The sequence below is a fragment of the Zea mays genome, chromosome 6 (assembly GCF_902167145.1).
Source record: "Zea mays cultivar B73 chromosome 6, Zm-B73-REFERENCE-NAM-5.0, whole genome shotgun sequence".
NCBI lineage: Eukaryota > Viridiplantae > Streptophyta > Magnoliopsida > Poales > Poaceae > Zea > Zea mays.
The window spans coordinates 131,872,894-131,886,365 of NC_050101.1; positions in this window are offsets into that span (position 1 = coordinate 131,872,894).

Below are 13,472 nucleotides of genomic sequence, written 5' to 3' on the forward strand. Positions count from 1 at the left end.
TCAATTTTTTTACTTCCAATTTTTATGTGAGTTATATGTGAAATCACTTTAAGTATTCAAGTTTCAATATAATCAATACTTCGCTTTATTATTTTCATGTGGGATGTTATCTTCTTATACAATGTTTATTAATCTTGTTAACTTATTTACATTTTTTAGTTGACACTAGCATATTTTATGGATTAATTGTTTTTACTGTTTTTTGCAGAAAGAATTTAATAATACACAAATAACATTAGAAATTCATGAAATTTTACGGGGACCCTACATATGTCCACATATAATTCTTAAAAATGTTTGGACCATAAAATATACACGATGTCAGCGTTTCTTCCATTTAACTTTCTTGTTACGTGAGTTACACGTGAAATCACTCTAAGCATCCAAGTTTTAACATAATCAATACTCCACTTTAACATTTACATGCGAGGACTTGAGGTTATCTTTTTATAGAATGTTTATTAGTCTTGGTGACTTATTTGCAATTTTCAATCCACACTAGAATATCTTATGAGTTTAATTGTATTTTGATGACTTTTTGATAAAGAAATTAATAATACACAAATAACCTTAGAAATTCATAAAATTTTACGGAGGCGTTACATATGTTCACATATAATCCTAAATAAATATTTAGACTATAAAATATACAAGATGTCAATGTTTGTTCAATTTAACTTCTAATTGTTCTCTAAGTTACAAGTGAAATCACTCTAAGTGTCCAGGTTTTAACATAATCAATAAAACGCTTTATCATTTTTCATGTGGGGACTTGAGGTTATCATCTTATAGAATTTTTATTTGTCTTGTTAACTTATTTACAATTTTAAGATGACACTAGAATACTTTATAAATTTAATCGTATTTTGATGATTTTCTATACAAATAAATTAATAACACAAATAGCCTTAGAAATTAATGAAATAGTATAGAGGGTTAAAAATGTTTGAACTCAAGGAGTGGTTAAATGATTACAACAACAGTGATATGTGTGGAATGGTGTCTCACATGGTATTCGACAGAAAATTCATTACCGATGCTACCCGTGTTTGACTAGTTCCGTATTTGTCGGTATTTCGTACCTCGCTCCGACAAGTAAATTTATTTTACGCGTTCTAGGCTCCAGAGGGTGTGCGCAAAGGGCGCAAGATTTATACTGGTTCAGGCAGAACATCCCTACATCCAGTCATTGTGGCTTGCGCTACTGGCACTATTGATGATCAAACTCGTAGTAGGGATTACAAGCAGTCGATAGAGGGAGGAGAGGCTCTTAGATCTCTTATCGGTGGTGGAGGTGTGTAGCATCTCGATTTTTGGCTCCAAGGTTAGAAACCCTAAACTCCTTAACACCCCTTAAACCTTAAGCCTCATAAGCATTTTATTAACTCATATGCATAAACCATGGTTGCTAGTAGCACTTCACTCATGTAGCCTGACCTAGCATCTCATGTTGCACCTAGAAAATCTCTTATATATGTGTATATATGAATAAAAGAGAAAGGTAATGAGAAAAGAATTGAGAAAAAGGAAAAGAAAAAAGGAAAACCCCTCCCTCTCCTCGACTGGGCTGGCCTCGACCCACGCCCGCGGCCCCTCTCCCTAGCGCGCCTGCACCTCCCCCTCTACCTCAGCCCATCTCCGGTCCGTCTCCCCGCGCGCGCCAGCCCGCACCCATGCCCCCTCTCTCTCGCTGCAGCACGGCCCCACCAGTCAGCCACTCACTCCCTCACCCGCGCATAGCTTCAACGCGGTCACCGCTGGCCGTCATCCTCCCTCCTCCTCCCCGCCATTACTCACACACCAGTGAAGGTTGGCACCGATCGTCCCCCGCTCGCTGTTACCGTCTACCCGCACAGCACCAGCTATCATATCATCGCAACTGTGCCGCCATTATCGCCGCCGCTTTGCACCTCGCCTATGCCCGCTAGCTTCCGCTCCTCCCCACCCCTGGGCGCCTATAAAAAGGGTCACCCCGAGCTCCTCTCCTCCCCGCACCGGCCCTTGGCCACCCTCCTCCTACCCTCGAGCTGAATCGAGCAGGCGTCGCCGCCTCTTCCTAATGAAGACATCCACACTACTGATACATCTATGCCAATACAAGTACCAATTTCTGGTCCCATTACTCGCGCTCGTGCTCGTCAACCCAACCATCAGGTGGTTACACTCTTGAGTTCATGTCCATCATATTTAGACCATGGAGACCCGTCCACTCTTGTTTTCCTTAGGAACCAGGGAGAAGACCGAAAGCGAAAAGGATTTGAACATGCTGGATTCGAACTGCAGAAGAATACCAACTTGTGACGGTCACCACGGTCACATGCGGGCTCGGATTGGAAGTTCAAGCACAACATGGAAAGCTTATCAAGTCTACTTTCATATGGATCCAAAATTATAGTAATATTTGTTCTGAGGCCGCCGTAATCATTGTTTCCTTACCGAGACATTTCCTGCCTTTTCTGCCCATGGTGCTGCGTCACCCTATTTTGGCCCAATGGGTCGTGTATCGAGTTAGGTTCATTAGGGATGCATCCTAGGGTTGCAGCACGACCCCAATACCCTTGTGGTCGTCCTCCCATGTTTATAAACCCCCTAGCCACCACCAAGAACAGCGGGTTTTGTTTAGATCAAGTTTAGCTCTCGCTACTTGCTTGTAAGCGCGCGTGCTGGTTCAGTCGCCTGTCTTCTTGTCTTTGAAACCCCACCATATTGGAGTTTGATTTTTAAACCTACATTTACATATGGTAATTCAGTACTTGTTCTTGCTAGTTCTTCGATTGTTTGCAGGACGAGTGCCCTAGTGGCCGAGGTGTCACGCTCCACAAGATCGTGACAGCCATAGGAGGTGGTGTATCGGTTGCTAAGGCGCAGCGTCTTTTGGAAGGCTGTAGTCGGGTCGTGAACGTCGTCTCCTCCACCAATCGAGTTATTCCACACCCTCTCATCGAAAGATCGGGCATTCACCCAACGGGTGCACATCAGTTGGTATCAGAACTAGGGCCCATTTTAAGAAGGTGTGAATGATGATAACATCCTCCACTATTACCTGTTGGCAAAGACGCAATTGGCCCAGTTGGCCCAATTGTAGTCGGACGGTGACCGTGTGAGTCTTAGAATTATCCCACCTCGCTTAACTTGGGAGGAGGAAGCCACTTTAAAAGGGAGAGCCACCCTTCCCCCATTGGACTAGCCTTTTGGGGCGATTGGGTCTTTCCCTGAGTTGGGTGTGCTTAATGAACTGTTGGGCTCCGGACAACCCTAATTTGTTGGGCCTAGGCCAACCCCGCCTGGGCTAGATGTATCATTTGGTAATCAGAGCAAGGTTTATCGATGAGAGATTTACTTTTCTTCCTTGTTTTCTTATCTCCTATAATCCAGAAAAAGCCAAAAAATAGTAGATTAGTTTTACCGCAATCCTATAAACCATTGAGGCTTTACTAGTACTACTTAGCTAGGGCTTGTTGAGTTTTTGGTTGCACCGGTCGTGTCGAGTTGCTGGTCTTAGTTTATTCCTTTAGAGTTTTGAGTTCTACCACGTTTTGGTCACCACGAGATCCACCATCACCATAAACATCTCTGGCTCGTTTTTGCCACCACGGATACATCTCATGTCGAATTTGGAAGTTTAAATACAATCTGGAAAGCTTATCTTATCTTCTTTCCAACTGATCTGACCTTGCCTCAAAATTCATTCTGAGCGCTCCGCAATCATCGTAGAGATTTCTAGACCTTCTGTATTAACAAGATTTGTTAAATCTGGTTTCAAAGGGGTTGTTAACAATAGCCTTATTGTTTGGATTGTTATAGTAAAAAAGGGTTTAGGCCCCTGCAGAAAAAAGAAGAAAAAAGGAAAAGAAGAAGAAAGAAGGGGGCTGAATCTCTGAATTTGTTGTTTCTCTTTGTGTTGTGCTAGTTGTTATTTTCCAGTGACTACCTTTGTGCCTGGGCTCACGTCTCTAGCATGGTTTAGCCTAGGACCAGCACAGTACCACCATTGAACGATTATTCAGCTTGCTTTTGTAACTAATGTGGTACAAGTGTATTCCTTGCTTCAGCCCACCTACAACTCTACATATTTCGACTAAAGCTTGACAGGTCGTGTTGCTGCGGCAGCGATACACTTATTCCACGGTTGCAGACTTGTTGGTTGTTGACCCCTCCTGTTTAGCAAGGTAAGAATTGGTAAGAGCTTGTGTGGCAGGTTGAGAGTGAGCGCCTTGCAGTAGCTACATCCTAATAGTTGTAGAGTTTTTATTCCTTCACTTCTTTTTTTATCTTGTTGCCTCTGTTCGTCTAACCGTGGCAGGATTGGAGGTTGATGATGCTTCTCGTAATATGCCACACTCTCCTCGCACCAAGGGCATCATACAACACTTTGTAAGGCTGGTGAAGACGCACACAGAAGGTCTTGATAATGCCTTGCAGGTGACAAATGAAAAGATGGGGCAATTGGAGGCCACACAAATCGACACAAACACCAAACTTGCAAATGTGGAAATGACAGGTGCTCATATTGACAAGAGCCTTGTCGCACTCTTGAGGCGATTTGATGAGATGCATGCTAATACCAATGGTGGGTGTGATGAGGGCGCCGAAGGTAACTGGGATGACTATGTTGTTGATACTGAACAAGATGACAAAGAAGCACCTAATCGCCGACGACTACATACTAACCGTAGAGGTATGGGTGGTTTTCACCGACGTGGGATACATGGTAATGATGATGCTTTTAGTAAGGTTAAATTTAAAATACCTCCTTTTGATGGTAAATATGACCCTGATGCTTACATTACTTGGGAGATTGTGGTTGATCAAAAGTTTGCATGTCATGAATTTCCTGAGAATGCGCTGGTTAGAGCTGCTACTAGTGAGTTTACTGAATTTGCTTCAGTTTGGTGGATAGAACATGGTAAGAATAATCCTAATAACATGCCACAAACTTGGGATCCATTGAAACGGGTCATGCGGGCTAGATTTGTTCCTTCTTATTATGCACGTGATATGTTAAACAAGTTGCAACAATTGAGACAGGGTACTAAAAGTGTAGAAGAATATTATCAGGAATTACAAATGGGTATGTTGCGTTGTAACATAGAGGAGGGTGAGGAATCTGCTATGGCTATATTTTTGGGCGGGTTAAATAGGGAAATTCAGGACATCCTTGCTTATAAAGATTATGCTAACGTAACCCGATTGTTTCATCTTGCTTGCAAAGCTGGAAGGGAAGTGCAGGGACAACGTGCTAGTGCAAGGTCTAATGTTTCTGCAGGAAAATCTACACCATGGCAGCAGCGCACGACTACGTCCATGACCGGCCGTACACCAGCACCAACTCCCTCGCTGAGTCGACCAGCACCACCGCCTTCCTCCAGCAACAAACCACGTGCATCTTCCACAAATTCAGCAACCAAATTTGCCCAAAAACCAGCATGTAGTGCCTCTTCAGTAGCCTCCACGGGTAGAACAGGAGTTGTTATGTGTTATCGATGCAAGGGCTATGGACACGTGCAGTGTGATTGTCCTAATCGGCGTGTTTTGATGGTAAAAGACGATGGTGGGTATTCCTCTGCTAGTGATTTGGATGAAGCTACACTTGCTTTGCTTGTGGCTGATGATGCAGACACTAAGGAACCACCCAAAGAACAGATTGGTGCAGATGATGCATAGCATTATGAGAGCCTCATTGTATAGCGTGTGCTTAGTGCACAAATGGAGAAGGCAGAGCAGAATCAGCGACATACGTTGTTTCAAACAAAGTGTGTCATTAAGGAGCGTTCATGTTGTTTGATCATTGATGGAGGTAGTTGTAACAACTTGGCTAGCAGCGACATGGTGGAGAAGCTTGCACTTACGACTAAACCGCACCCCCATCCATATCACAATCAAAGCGACAAGTACTGGTTCAGTCGCCTGTCTTCTTGTCTTCGGAACCCTACCATATTGGAGTTTGATTTTTAAACCTACATTTACATCTGGTAATTCAATACTTGTTCTACTTGTTCTTGCTAGTTCTTCGAGTGCTTGCAGGACGAGTGCCCTAGTGGCCGGGGTGTCACGCTCCACAAGATCGTGACAGCCATAGGAGGTGGTGTATCGGTTGCTAAGGCGCAACGTCTTTGGAAGGCTGTAGTCGGGTCGTGAACGTCGTCTCCTCCACCAATCGAGTTATTCCACACCCTCTCATCGAAAGATCGGGCATTCACCCAATGAGTGCACATCACTTCCCCCTCTCCGATGATCCCCCTCTCTAGTCGCCCGGAGGGCGATCCACTAAGCTCAGCAGGTTCACTGCGTCACCTCGAGCACTAACCACCTCACTTTGCCCCTAAATCGCTCCCTCCAACTCCCTACCGGTGACCACCGCGCTGCGGAGCCCGCCACCTCGCCATGGTTAGCCCCTCCTAGAGTGCCACCAACCAAATTGGCCCCGCCACCATGTTCGCCTGGCTCTGGCCATGCTACCATGCCTTCTCGATCCTTGAGAACCTAAGCCACGAAGGAGAACCGTCGTCGAACCTCGTCGGTGGTCGGTTCACCCCCCCTGTCAGTCACCGACGTCGTCTCATCTCTTTTGCTCTCTCTGGCATGTGGGCCCATGCTCACAGTGCCATCCCCGCGCCCGCCCATGCCGTGCCTCGCCCGTGGGCCGTGCTGGGCCGACTCGTCCGCGTGGCCACACGCCCGCACTCGGCTTGGGCTGAAATCCCCTCCCCGGCCCACCAGAGCGGAGAATGCCTTTTCTTTTTCCTTTTCTCATTTTCATATACATATGTTTATGTTGATATTTTATGCACCAAAAATAGTCCAAACACTTTCTAAGTCACATAAAATGATAATGTTAGAAACTTGACACACTTTACTTAGCACGACCAATGCTTGATGTATTGTTTGTTACCTCTTTTGTTAGAAGAATAGGGGACCTACGATCCGGAACTCGTAGCCCCGGAAGAAGGGCTGGAGCCCAACCTCCCGGAGATAGAACTTTCATGCCTCAAGAACTTCGATGAAGGCAAGTTCACTCTACCCTTGATGCATAAATTACCTATTCTTTTTACCACTACCTAAGCTTGGGGTATGGGATGCTTATTATGCATTGTGAGTCGAGTGTCAGCCTGCATTAAAGAACACCTTTTTGCTACAAAGATGATGTGGGTTTAGGTTATGGTTTCAAAAGGGAAAATGTTTTTCAAAATGTTTATGATGAAGGGTTATCACCCTTATCACCTTTTGAGTGGGATGATTAGGGACTCCCTGGTTTGGGAGGGCCTTAAGGTGATGGCTCAGCCGGGTTAGGTGTCAGCATGAAGGATTGTCCCCCTCGTATAAGGACCAGTTTGTCATCCTTCACTACCTATACTCATAACAAGTACAACCACTCAAGACTATATGGGCAGTCACTCAATCTAAACTTGCACGGTCCGAACCCCAGGGTTATGGTGGCAGGGGAGCACCGGGAGGACAAGGAGGGGAATGTTTTGTCCTAGTTTGGGCATGCAGGTGGCCTTGTTCCTTTTGGTATAACCGCCAAGGTAAGGTCGTGCAAGGAAGGAAAGAGCTTCAGTGTCGGGCCTCATGGCAGTGAGATCACAAAGCCAGACTAGTGGGTAAAGTGTACCCCTTTGCGTAGAGTTTGAAACCTGTTCGAATAGTTCGTGTCCACTGGTATAGATGAGTCTGGTGTGGTATGACAATTAGTTTTTTATTAAGAAAGGGGAAATGTGTGAGTATTTTTGGAAATAAAGATGAGGCCACGGGAGCGGGAAGCTCATTGGTGGTTGAGTATGAAAAAGTGCTACTCCTCTCTTTTCTGGGTAAAAACATCAAAGTGTCGCCTTTTCTAAAATAAAAATAAAGAGTGACTATAACTCCACCATACCAAGCATATACTATGATGGGCTTGCGGAATACGTAAGTATTCACCCAACTTTATTTATGTTTTTCTTTTTCTCTCTTTACAGATAAAATCATCAAAGTGTCGCCTTTCTGCTCTGTTCGACTAAAAAGGGGGTTGTGTCTGCACCCAGTCTGTCGGTGTTTTGGGTCCAACCGCGCACCTAGGGTTGCCCCTCGAGGTGCTTTTTGGAGTAGGACGGTGTTACCGACTGTAGCTCGATGGTTTGTGCCAGATGCACGAGAGACAGTAGACAATCTTGTACAGGTTTGGGCCGCTTTGAGATGCGTAACACCCTACGTCCTGGTGTGAATCTCTTATGCGGTGGGTTACAGGGGAATTCTCTAGTACGAGAGATGCTAGAGAGCTGAGTAGATGGCTAATGAGTGAGATGTTTTTGAGGGGGTGCTGTGGGGGATAGATATCCCCCAGGTCCACTAAAGGAGTAAAAGACCTCACGAAAGGCCCAAAGGCCCAATAAATCATGAGGTCATTCCTTCGTGAGCCTGGGGAGAAACAACCAACAAAGTAGAGAAGACGTAAGACCGGATTGGTGCAAACCCGGACGGCCCAACGTCGAACGAGTAAATCGCAACAGAGACCCGACTTTCCCGCGCTGGAGCCCTCATGCAACGGAGCCATGCGAGGATAAGTCGGCGAAGGTTACGTAGGGATAAACTCAAGAGGTTCACTACCTTTTAGCTACTTGTTGTTATCATATCCACATGTACTGCCCCACGGTCGAGTATATAAGGCCTAGGGGGCACCCCTTCAGATCGATCGACCCTATCTTATTTAGCCACCCACCTCAACTCTCCGTGTCTTCAACCCAGAGAGCCCTCTTGTAACCTCGTTCACATACTCACCAGGACGTAGGGTGTTACGCATTTCTAAGCGGCCCGAACCTGTAAATCTTGTCCACTGTCCCTCGTGTGATCGACACGAACCATTTTGCTACAGTCGTCGACACCGTCCTACTCCTAAAAACACCTTGAGGGACAACCCCGGGTGTGCGGTCGGACCCAAAACACCGACAGCTGGCGCGCCAGGTAGGGGTGTGTCGACGATCCAAGCTAGCTCAATGGCCATCACCTTCTACAGCAAGATCGCCATGCGTCCTGGATCCGTATTCTGCTTCGGGACGATCTCATCTGTAGCAGATGAAGAGGGAATTCTACACCGTATCGCGGATCCGCCGGAAAAGAAGTCTCCTCCAACGAACTTCGGAAATGCTGGAGAGACACAACCTCCGGCTCTTCGGAAAAAGATCGTCTCCGGAAAGGCTGGAGCTGGGAGCTCGCTGACCCGGAAGACTCCGCTGTCTACTTCCCCGACAAAAGAATGGACACGGATCACGAGGAAGAAGGAGACCAGGGAAAAACAAGTCGTTCTTTCCGTTCCTCCGACCTCAAAGGAGAACGGAAAGAAAGTCGCCACGACAGCAGCACCATTCTACCCCGACGTCCTCTTCATCGGGAGAGTGGAGTCACCCACCGTCTCTGACGACGAACCAACCGCACCTAGAGAAGAACCACCTCAACGAGAATCCCGCCGACGGAGGAACCGACGCAGGAACATTCGACGACATCACGCGGCCGGAGAACGAGATCCGGAGCAGCCTGTCTCGCGAGACGAGGTCTCGGAGATAGGAGAAACTCCGGAAGAATGCGTCTTCAGAGAACGAAGGAACTCTCGACGACGTGATCGCCGACGGGCTCAGGAACAAGCCGAGCAAGATGCAAGGCAACGCCGGGAGAATCCGCTCTTCGGACGCAACCTGAATCCCGACTTCGCCCGAGCTATGAACACGCCAAGCGAAGTCGGAGGCGTACTAGCTCGGATAGCTGACGGACTTCCTCGGACTCCCGACGCCGAGGGATACTGACGCCTGTTCACTCAGGCAGCCAACCATCTTCTACCGCTCGCTCACCCGCCGAACGATCTACGACACGCCATCAACAGTCACCGAGACGCACGAAGCTCTATCAATGCTTCGCGCGAACGGCGGCATGAAAACGAAATTCGTCGTCGGGAGGAGTATGACCGGGATCATGGCATCCCGACTCAAAGCCAGGCCACCAGGACTGAGTCGGCAACAGCTTCAACTGGCGGTACCACCCGGGGACGGTCGAGGAACCACAACCACCACTCCCCTCCCCGGGATAGACATCGTCCCCGACGACAGGAGGACACGTGCGGAGTATCCGCTCTTACTCCGCGCCTTAGGGCCATCCAATGGCCTCCCAACTTCAAGGTATCCAATGTCGACAAATATGAACCTAAGCAGGATCCAGGGGGTTGGCTAGCCGTCTACACCACCGCTGCTCGGGCTGCCGGAGCATCTGAGGACGTTATGACCGCGTATCTGCCCATCATCCTTGGGCAAGATGCGCTACAGTGGTTACGACATCTACCCCGACACTGCATCGACGACTGGGGAGACTTCAGCCGACGTTTCACCGCCAACTTCCAGTCCCTCTCCGACAAGCCAGCGCAACCATGGGACCTCAAATCCATCAAGCGCCGGGGGGATGAGACTCTCCGGTCGTACCTCAAAAGGTTCCAGACCATGAGAAATCGCATCCCCGAGGTCACGGAGGCGGCCGTGATCGAGGACTTCTACAGAGGATCCAACGACTCGGCTTTCGTCCGAGCCATACTACAGAAGGCGCCGACTACTTCCGAGGAGCTGTTCCGGGAAGCCGACCTCTACATCACCGCCGACGAGCGAGCTCAGGACCTCATCGGAGGAGCGAAGCCTCCATCGGCAGCACCACGACGTGACGCGAACCAACCACCCGACAAACGCTGGGAGAAGAGGCCTCGCGAAGAAGTACACGCCGCCGGACCACCTGCCTCTCGCGCCCGAGGAGGACCTCGCGGAGGCGAGCGCATGCTGGACGACATCCTCGACGCCCAGTGCCCATACCACAAGGACATGCGCCACACTCTTCGCAACTGCCGGGACTTCAAGCACTCCGTTGGGCATGGCCGACCCTTCCAACCTCTACCTCCTCCTCCGCCGAGGGGAGGACCGGATGAACCACGACAACCTCATCAGCCGGAGGAGGGAGGAGGAGGAGCTTTCCCACGCGTCGACAGGGAGGTCAACGTCATCTTCGGCGGACATGGGTCGCAGGAGAACAAAAGACAACAAAAGCTCAACGACCGTCAGATACTGGTGGCGACCACCGGTCCTCCCACCCCATACCGGTGGTCAGAACACCCGATCACCTTCACTCGGGAGGATCAATGGCTCAACTTCGACCATCCGGGCAAATACCCGCTCCTCGTCGATCCGGTGATCCGAGAGAGCCGAGTGAAGAAGGTGCTAGTGGACGGGGGGAGCAGCATCAACGTCACCTTCCCCCGAACACTCCAAGGCTTGGGGGCTCACCTCAAAGAGCTCCACAAGTCGGACACTCCCTTCTTCGGCATCGTGCCGACGGAGGGAGAATACCCGCTGGGCCACATCTACATGCCGGTCACCTTCGGAACTCCAGAGAACTACAGAACCGAGTTCCTGAGGTTTGAAGTGGCAAACTTCGACTGCGGGTACAACGCCATCATCGGAAGGCCGGGATTGGCCAAATTCATGGCCATTCCGCACTATACATACATGATACTGAAGATGCCAGGACCGCAAGGAATCATAACTGTGCGCGCCGACTTCCAAGGCGCCGCAGAATGTTTCCGAGTGGCCATCCAAGCAGCCCTCACCACCAAGCCGTCAACGGTTCCTTCTACACTGGCGAACTCTAAGCCTGAGGAGGACCTCGCCGTACCGGCAAACGAAGCTCAGGCCGCGACCTCTATGCGGCCGACTGAAGAAACCAAGCGAATCAACCTGGGGTTCGCTGATGAGCGCAAGACAGCCATTATCAGCTCCAGCTTGGATGACAAATAGGAAAGCTCGCTCGTCCAGTTCCTGCAAGATAACCGAGATGTATTCGCATGGCAACCTGCGGATATGTCGGGAGTCCCAAGAGAACTGGCCGAGCACAAGTTGAAGGTTTACCCCCAGGCGAGGCTGATCCGGCAAAAGCTACGTCGTTTCACGCCCGACAAGAGAGAGGCCATTCGTGCCGAGTTAGCTCGCTTGGTCGCAGCTGGATTTATTAGAGAAGTATTACACCCCGAGTGGTTAGCCAACCCTGTTCTTGTACTCAAAAAGAATAAAGTGGATTGGCGCATGTGCGTCGACTATACTGATCTCAACAAACACTGTCCGAAGGATCCCTTCGGGCTCCCGAGGATAGATCAGGTGGTGGACTCCACCGCTGGATGTTCTGTGCTGTCTTTCTTAGATTGCTATTCCGGGTATCATCAGATTAGTTTGGCAAAAGAAGACGAGGAAAAAACGGCGTTCATCACTCCGTTTGGTGCTTTCTGTTATACCTCCATGCCGTTCGGCCTCAAAAACGCTGGAGCGACTTATCAGAGAGCCATTCAAACATGCTTAGCCGATCACTGGGGCAAGCGTGTGGAGGCTTACGTAGATGATGTGGTGATCAAAACAGAGAATTCGGAAAACTTCATCGAAGATTTACAGCTGGTTTTCAACAGCCTGAGAAGATATAGATGGAAGCTCAATCCTGAAAAATGTGTTTTCGGGGTACCAGCAGGAAAGTTGCTCGGGTTTATCGTCAGCCACCGGGGAATTGAGGCTAATCCAGAGAAGATTGAAGCTATCATGAAGATGGAAGCTCCTCGGTCACAAAAGAAGGTTCAGCGACTTACTGGATGCATGACAGCTCTGAGCAGATTTATATCCAGGCTGGGAGAAAAAGGTTTGCCATTTTACAAGCTACTCAAGAAGGTGGATAAGTTTCAATGGACTTCAGAAGCACAAGACGCTCTAGACGCACTGAAGAAATTCTTGACAACACCACCAGTACTGAAACCACCCCGGCGAGCTACGCTGACTCAACCGGCTGAAGGTTTGCTGCTGTATATCTCTTGCACGACTCACGTGGTAAGCACGATGTTGGTAGTCGAGCGAGTAGAAGAAGGACATGCCTATCCAGTACAACATCCTGTTTACTTCATCAGTGAAGTTCTAGGCCCCTCGAAGAAAAAGTATCCTCAGGTTCAGAAGCTATTATATGCAGTACTTCTAACTGCCCGCAAGCTGCGTCACTACTTTGACGACCACAAAGTCATAGTAGTCACTGGTTTTCCAATAGGAGACATTCTTCACAACAAGGAAGCCATTGGCCGAATAGCCAAGTGGGCTTGCGAGCTGGGATCCCACGACATCGAGTTCCGACCTCGTACTGCCATCAAAACTCAAGCGCTGGTTGATTTCGTATCAGAGTGGACAGAACAGCAAGTACCAGATAATCCAGAAACTGCAGAAGTATGGCGAATGTATTTTGATGGCTTGCTGAAGCTGCAGGGAGCAGGAGCAGGGATTCTCTTCACCGCACCTGGAGGCGAACACCTCAAGTACGCCCTCCAGTTGCTATTCCCGGCCTCTAACAATGCAGCCGAGTATGAAGCTTTGATACACGGATTGAACATCGCCATATCACTGGGCATCAAGAGATTGATGGTATACGGAGATTCTCTGGTAGTCATCAGC